At 53.1% G+C, this 7373-nt stretch overlaps 1 long non-coding RNA gene across 1 annotated transcript; it reads left to right on the top strand.

Moving 5' to 3' along the window:
- Positions 1-3827: 3827 nt before the first annotated feature.
- Positions 3828-6882, top strand: LOC128120593 (uncharacterized). The gene is made up of 2 exons (XR_008221905.1): positions 3828-4059; positions 6199-6882. It is a non-coding gene; the product is annotated as an uncharacterized LOC128120593 (long non-coding RNA).
- The last annotated feature ends 491 nt before the right edge of the window (positions 6883-7373 follow it).

Below are 7373 nucleotides of genomic sequence, written 5' to 3'. Positions count from 1 at the left end.
AAGCCAGAAGCCCAGGGAGGGTTGCCAGCCACAGGCAGGGCCTGCTTTACTACCAGACAACAGGAGAGAACTCAGAGCACAGAACACAGGTTTCCAGCTGGGTTCGGAGCCCAGGGAATTCTGGGAACCTGAGTCGGAAGAAACACCCTGAAGGCAAAAGGATGGGTCTAGAATAAACCAAGAAGCCTCCCATCAGGCTGCGCTTCGCTTCTCAAACCCCCCCCCCCCACACACACACCCTCCTCCGCCACACACCAGTGTCTCTCTGACTACAAAGGCATTTCCTGCTCATTTGAATAGCCGCACAACTCTCTGCGGGCTGTTGTATAGTTTGTGCCATCGTCTCCTTGGTTACACATTTGGGTTATTTTCGAGTTTTCACCTTTATGAGTGACCTTGGGCTGAGTATTATGCGCGTGTAATATTTGATTAACGTTTACCTCAGAATGCATTCCTAGAAGGGAAATTGACTGCAGCGTGTGCACTGCAAAGGTCTAATGTGTGCACGAAGCCCCCCTCGGGGACCAGTGTGCGCACAAAGCGTGAGAGCCGTGGCTCCTCCGTGGACGGTGCTGTGGGACGGTTGCGGTGTCTCTCCACACCGGACTGGGACAGAGACCCTGTGGGAAAGCGGTGGTGTGGTCTTTCAAGGACCCGGCTTATGTCTGCAAGGTCTCACGAACCTCTCTGCAGCAGCTCTGAAGGAGACAGATGACTGCTGGCCCCCGTCTCCCAGGTGAGAGCCTGGCCTTCGGGTGCACTTTGAGAGAGGCTGTTATTTTAATCCAGAGAGAAGCTCACGGGAGACCGATTTCACAGCAAGTGCCCCGAGGAGGTAAACAACAGGCCAGGACCTCGAGGGACTGCTCAGTGCCCCGAATCCCATCGTCACACGCTCCTCAGAGTCACAGCCTTTTGACTGTGGTTAAGGTGCAAACTGTACCTGGAAAGGATGACATAGAAAGCCATTAGCAGCCTGGAGCAAAGCCAGGCCGCATCTGCGTCCAAGTTCCACCCTCAGTACCCTTGGGTTTCCTTTTAATAATTTAAAAATATTGCCAGCAATTCATGTTTATTCTAGAAATTTAGGAAATGTGGAAAGACAAAACATTAAAAAAAATAAAGGCAAGAAACAATGGCAGCTCCTTGAACTCCAGAGAGGGGGCCTTCCCTGTTCCCCACAGCAAGAGAAGGGGGTCTTGGCAGTTTTGCTCTGGGGGATCTGGGGGTCCTTTAGTCTCCTCTGCCCAACTCACCAGGGAGGGCTTGCTCTATTCCCTTGGCTGAGATTGGGGGTATGGCGTGCAATGTGGAAACTGCGAATCAGAGCGTCGTCGTCGCCATGATTGGTTCGCAGAACAGTACACAACTGATCTCAGAGAGTAAAAGCCTGATGCATTTCTAGTGCAGGATCAGACAGCTAGGCGTGTTAGCCTAGGCTACATAGAAAGCTCCAGGTTGGCCTGGTCACATGGAAAGACCCTGTCTTAAAATGAATGAATGAATGAATGATGGACAGCCCTTTTCAGCGATCCCACTGGGATGGTTGGGAGAACATCTTGTGTTTCCTTCCCTAAGCTGCAGAGCTTAGGCGCAGACAGAGGTCATCCTTGCCTCAGCCTGTAGAAAGACAGTATCTGAGGCAGAGACCCCACAGACTAAAGGAGAGCTGGAGTATGTGGAGAAAGATTCCCAACATTATCTGAACACCTGGATCCATCCATGCCTGAAGCTCTAGAACCTTAGACTTGTTAGTTACAAAATTGAAAAAAAATGCAATCAATGGTACTTGATACAATGACAGTTCCGGATGTTTTACCACAACACTCAGGACCGGAAACTCCCTTACTTTACTTGAGTTTAAATGAATGTCTGGCTTGCAGTTGGAAAGACTCCATAGTTTGACCAAAGAAAGTCAGCATTCAGACTAGGTCCCCTTACACACGTGGCCATTTGGATTAGAAGGAGAATGCAATGGTTGTGTCTTCTTGCAATGATTTAGAACTTAAAAGGCCTCCAGAGGCTGGTGTGTTGAAAGGTTTGGTACCCAGATGATGTTGCTACTGGGAGATGTGGACTCATCCGGAGGCAGGGACTGGGAGCAGGCAGTGAGGTCATCAGTGCCATGCCATTAAAGGAGGTACAGGGACTCTGATCCCTTTTTATGAACCCTGGTACATTAATCTCTCCTAAGCGTGGAACACCAAAAGAGCAGGAGCAGAAATAAAAGCCATCAGTCCAACAGTCAGCCAGTCAATCAACCAACCGCGCCACCACCAGATCATGGGCTCTGTGATGAACAGACATCGGCACTTGTTAGGGTTGGGCGGTTGCTGTAGTAACCACCACCGATATCCACAGCCACATTAGTAAGAAAGCCGGCCTGTATTGGCACTGAGGCGCTGATGGGTCCAGTCATGGTCTCCTTAATTTCCTGTGACATGCCATGACCTCGGTCCTGGGACTCATCAAACAGATGAGAAAGCAGGAATTCGTTTCCGGTGACAGAGAACTGGAGGACAGATCTGGGATTTGAACCCAAGCACTTAGACGGTTGATCTAAGCTCCTGTCCCCCCACATTGTATCATAAGGACAAGGAGGCTCTGAGTGGGCATAGTGCTTCTGTGGTGGGAACATCAGTCCACCTAACTGTTGAGCCTCTGGCTTTTCAGAAAGGACCTTGAGTGGAGGGTTTGGGGTGTGCACACTGACACAGGGGTTACTCAGTCTCGGAGGATTAAAAGATGTGGGTTAACTTTTGCATGACTTCAGGGTATGGATGGGTAGGCAGCCTAGAACAGCCTGGGGTAGACATGGTGGAGGACCAAGGCGATATGTCCTGTGGTCATCCGCTCCAGGAATGGTCTCCCTGTCTGTGGCACCAGGACATGTATGAGGATGCACACTGCCATGCTGTCTGTGCTACAGCAGGCGGAGGCCCTCTGGGTTGTCTATCCCCAACACAAAGATGCCGAAAAGTCAGGGGGGACAAGGCGAGGAGACAATGACAGCCCTGGCAGTGAGCAGGAGGCTTGCGGGTCAAATCACAGTGTGCGACAGATGGGCTGGGTGAAGAAGCCCCCAGCCCAGCTCGGGAGTGGAAAACACAGCCGCACAAGATGTCTTCCCAGAGTGAACGGGAATACAGACTCTGCTGAGCTCAGTTGCTTGGGAGTGGGGAGCGAGCTGGAGCATCACCAGGGATGCCTGAATGGGGGAACAGATGAATGACATCCGTGGAGGGGGGTGCTTGCAGATTACAATGTGAAGAAGTCACAGGCAAGGAGCAAGGCTACCCCAAACTTCAGCACCCCAGATTCAAAGCCTAAGCACACGCCAGGTCAGGTTTGGTTAAGCTAGGGAATGAAGGGACCCTGGAGGAAGGATCCGGATGTGTGGACACTCCTGCAGCCAGGCACCACCCAGGTCTTCTGCACCCTTTCTCTCTCCTCTCAAGCACCACGCTGTTGCTAGACAGGCGAGGACAGTGTTTGTCACGGAGAAGTGAGGTGTCTTGCCTGGAACGGGTCCCTGGAGGAGCCGAGTCCTAACTTGGGTTGTCCCCAACCCTAAACTGTTTGCTTCCAGACGCATCAAACTTGGTGGTCTGCTCCTGGGAAGGGGTGGGTAGGGTGACTTTGCACACAGAAAGCAGAACGAAAGGGTCCAGACAGGTGTGAGCAGGGAGCTCACTGGGAGCCGCTGAAACTGGAATGTCAGCCCGCTGTGTCTGCAGCATCCCTCGCCTGGCTAGCTCAAGGGATGCCTCTTTGCGCACTCAGGGGTGAGCCTTGGGTGGCGAGGTGGAGGGCGTGGTTTTGGAGCCTTTGTCTGCCGCCTGCTTTTTCTAGAACAACGCAGACTACTTTTAGGCTCAGAGGGAACAGTGGGGCTTTTCTGTTCAGGAGGAAAAGGCTGGTTGAAGAATCCGAAGTCGGGGTTTCTGAGGCAGCTGCAGAGGAGCTTGCCTCCCGGGACAGCGATGGTGCAGCCCTTAGCACCCACTCCAAGTGCTGTTTACGGCACAGGGCTCCAGATGGAAACGTGAGGATGCACATGTATGTGGGCGGGGGGGGGGGGGGGGGGGGGGGGGGGGGTTGTCCCCAGAACCTGAGGAGCCTGTGGCCCCAAGCAAGGCCTGACCTTGGCATAGACTGTTTGCACACCTTGAAATGGACCCTGACACCAGGATCCAAAGGGTGCTGCCTGGAAGGACCAGGCAGAGCCAGTCCGTGGTGAGACTGTGGTCATCACCTGTGTTGGTGGCACCTCGGGGCACAGACAGCAATTCTCTTCTTCCGAAGGAACCAGAGCTGACCGGCGGGTTCCCTGTCCTCCAGCTGCCCTGGCCTGGCACTGGGCCAGCTGCCCCTTAATTGCTGGATAAAAGAAGGCAGAAAGGGCCATCTGGCCAGTTCATTGGCATGTGGTCTTTGTGCAGGTAACAAAGCAGAGCCCAAGGTGTCCAGGCTGTGGCTTCAAACTGGGGAATGGAAATGGGGGGGTAGTCCCCACAGTCTCTAAAGGGAGGATGTGGGGCCAGCTTCTCAGGGGACAGACCCCTTGAACCCAAAGCCTCGGGGACGGGGGACACCTCATAGCTCTGTCAGCCCTTTCAGAATTTCCTCCTGTCCTGCCATCTTGGAGACAAGGCAGAGACAGACAGACAGCCCCAGATCAGCATCTCCTTCACTCTTGCCTCTAACATAGTGTCGATACCTACAGGGAGAGATGTGCTGGGCAGCCCACTTCAGTCATTACTGAAATAAATTCGATCCTCCCAACAGCAGGTAGCAGTGAGCACATGGAACAAGGACAATGTGTCAGGAGCTTCGGAGACCAGGAGTCGTCGCCATCCACAGCTTGTGGCTTTCTCCTCATAGTCCCTCAGAGCTGCCGGGAGTTCCCGCACCCACCGCAGCAGGAGGGGAGGGAGGGACACAGGAGAGTGGTCCTTTCTTCTTAGGGTCTGTCAAGTTTTCCCCGCTATAACAAAATAGCCAAGGCAGCTTAGCTTGTACTAAAAAGAGGTTTAATTAACTCACTTCTATTAAGTTCAAAGTCTGAGGTCAGAAAAAGGTGAGCACATGGGCGTGACCTTGTGAGTGGTGTGGCTGAGGGTGGGTGGCGCCACATTACTGTGGGAGCCTGTGATCGAAGACAGGCATCACCAGACAGTAGTATCCCTTCCGAGCCATGACCTAAGGACCTTCCCTGAGGCCCTGATCTTAAAGGCTCACCCCACCTGGACTGGTACTTTGGAAGCCAAGGCGGGTGTGATGGGAACAAGCCATCTTTCCAGCCATTTGCTAGGGACACTTCTGACCCTCCTCTGGCCGGGTGCCATCACACATCCGTCTCCAGCATCAGGGAGGGCTGGGAAGTGTCTTTATTGCACGTGTGTATGGTCAAATTCAAGGTCAGGGTGGGAAATGGGAGCCTAGGAATCATGAGGGGGGACACCTGTGGGCTCGGCCATTATGCCACAAATATGCATAACCACCCTGCTTTAAAGATGAGGAAACTGAGGCTCAGGGGGGTGATGAAATGTCACTCAGATGGAGCAGGAAGTTGGACCAGGGTCGGATGTTGGACCAGGGTCTGTGTGTGAAGCCAGGTCTTCTGGGAAGGGAGAAGGAGGAGGAGGGGAAATTCTGCCAGCCTGCAAATCCTACCTAGCCTCCATGCTCAGAACTCACATCCAGGGCTCCAAAGCTGAGCCTTGCCACACACAGCCGCAGTCCAGTCCCCAGGAATCGGTTGCTTCCATCTGGGCTGTGGACCGAATCTTAATTACAGCCTCCCAAAGACCGCAGCATCAGCAGGAGCCGGCGCAGAATCCATTTAGAACATCCATCCCTGCCAAGTCTGCCTGGGCAGGGAGGAGGATGAGCCAGCCTGGGACCGCAAAGTGGGGATGGAGGTGTTTTCGGGGGACCTCGGTCTTCAGCCCTCTCTGGTCTTAGGGATGGTTACTTGAACGGCACCTCAGAGCAGGGAGGACGAGGCCCCGGGAGTCTGTGAGGATGGTCGGCTCCGAGCGGATGGTCCCCCTCAGAGTCTGTGTGTTGGGCTCCTGACACTGTGACAGCACCATGTGGGTGCCCTCGGGACCGAACCCTCCACCTCACCAGCCCCATCCACCTCTGGCCCAAGTCTCCTGGGCGAGGAAGTGAGATGGGCTTCCTTCTCCACAGGTTCTGAGTCCTCTCCCCGAAGAAGACGGGATCGCACAGCTGTGTGCGATCATCAAGCTGTTTCACGAGAGACTTGGGTTTGTCGTCCGTCAGACACCTGGAGCCAATCCAAGGGCAGAGCGAGGGGGTAATGGTCAGGGCCGAGCCACTTCTCACAGCAGCATCTCCTCCTCACGGTGCTCAGGGGCCTCTGTGAATTATCTTTATTTAGCAGAACGAAAGAGGCTCGAAGACACAGGCAAAATGGCACAGACATTCAAGGACTCTGTTCCAGGATTTTGAATAAAGTGCAGATATTCCGACTATCCACCCAGCAAGTCTATGAAGTGTTTGCCCAAGAGAAACCTATGCAGACAAAAAGACTTGCAGGGGAAGCAATCCAAATGTCCACAAACAAGAGAATGGACAGAGACAGCCATATTATGGAATACTATTCAGCAGTGAAAAAGAGCAAGCCACTACTACACATACGGAACCTTGTCTGAGGTTCACAGACAAGCAGTGAGGCTCCATGGGACTGAGCAGACCTGTGCTCTCCTCCGGAGAGAGAGCACTGTGGGTGAGGACGAGGACAGCTGATCTGCGGTTCCGCCGAGGGTGTGGCGTTTGGCAGATTTAATGGAGCTGGAGGAGAAAGTATTAACCATGTCATTAACCATGTCATTAATAAAAGTAACAAAGTGACTCCTGGTTATCTGCAGCTGATCGTGCAGCACACACAGGGGCACCATACACACATGCATGTGTGCATGCATACACACACACGTGCTTGCACATATGTACGTGTGCACACACCGATGCACTCACACTCCCCTCCACATGCATTGCCTGTTTAAACTCACTAAACTTTACAAGGATCCTGTGCAATTCCTGTCTCCATTTTAAAATAATGAAACTAAAGCTCAGAGAGGGGAAGACACCTACCTGAAGCCACACAGCAGGTAAGTGGATGATACAGGATTTGAACCAGGTCAGCTGGCTCTAGAACATGTGCTTGCACAGCAGTGTGGATCCCAAGCAGCTGGTGTTAAGGTTTGTCCTGTGGACGGACAGTGGGACTCAGCGCCTGTGTGGACATAAGGCCCAGCTTACATCACCCTGCCCTGTAGGAAAGCTCAGATTTTACATCCAATTCTGATTAATCAGCTGATGGTTGACACCCTCTCCAAGCAAAC

Source organism: Peromyscus californicus, unplaced genomic scaffold (assembly GCF_007827085.1).
Source record: "Peromyscus californicus insignis strain IS unplaced genomic scaffold, ASM782708v3 Scaffold_2__1_contigs__length_46816999, whole genome shotgun sequence".
NCBI classification, from domain to species: Eukaryota; Metazoa; Chordata; class Mammalia; order Rodentia; family Cricetidae; genus Peromyscus; species Peromyscus californicus.
The sequence above is the reverse complement of the archived record's forward strand: the minus strand, read 5'-3'. Positions and strand labels throughout refer to the sequence as shown.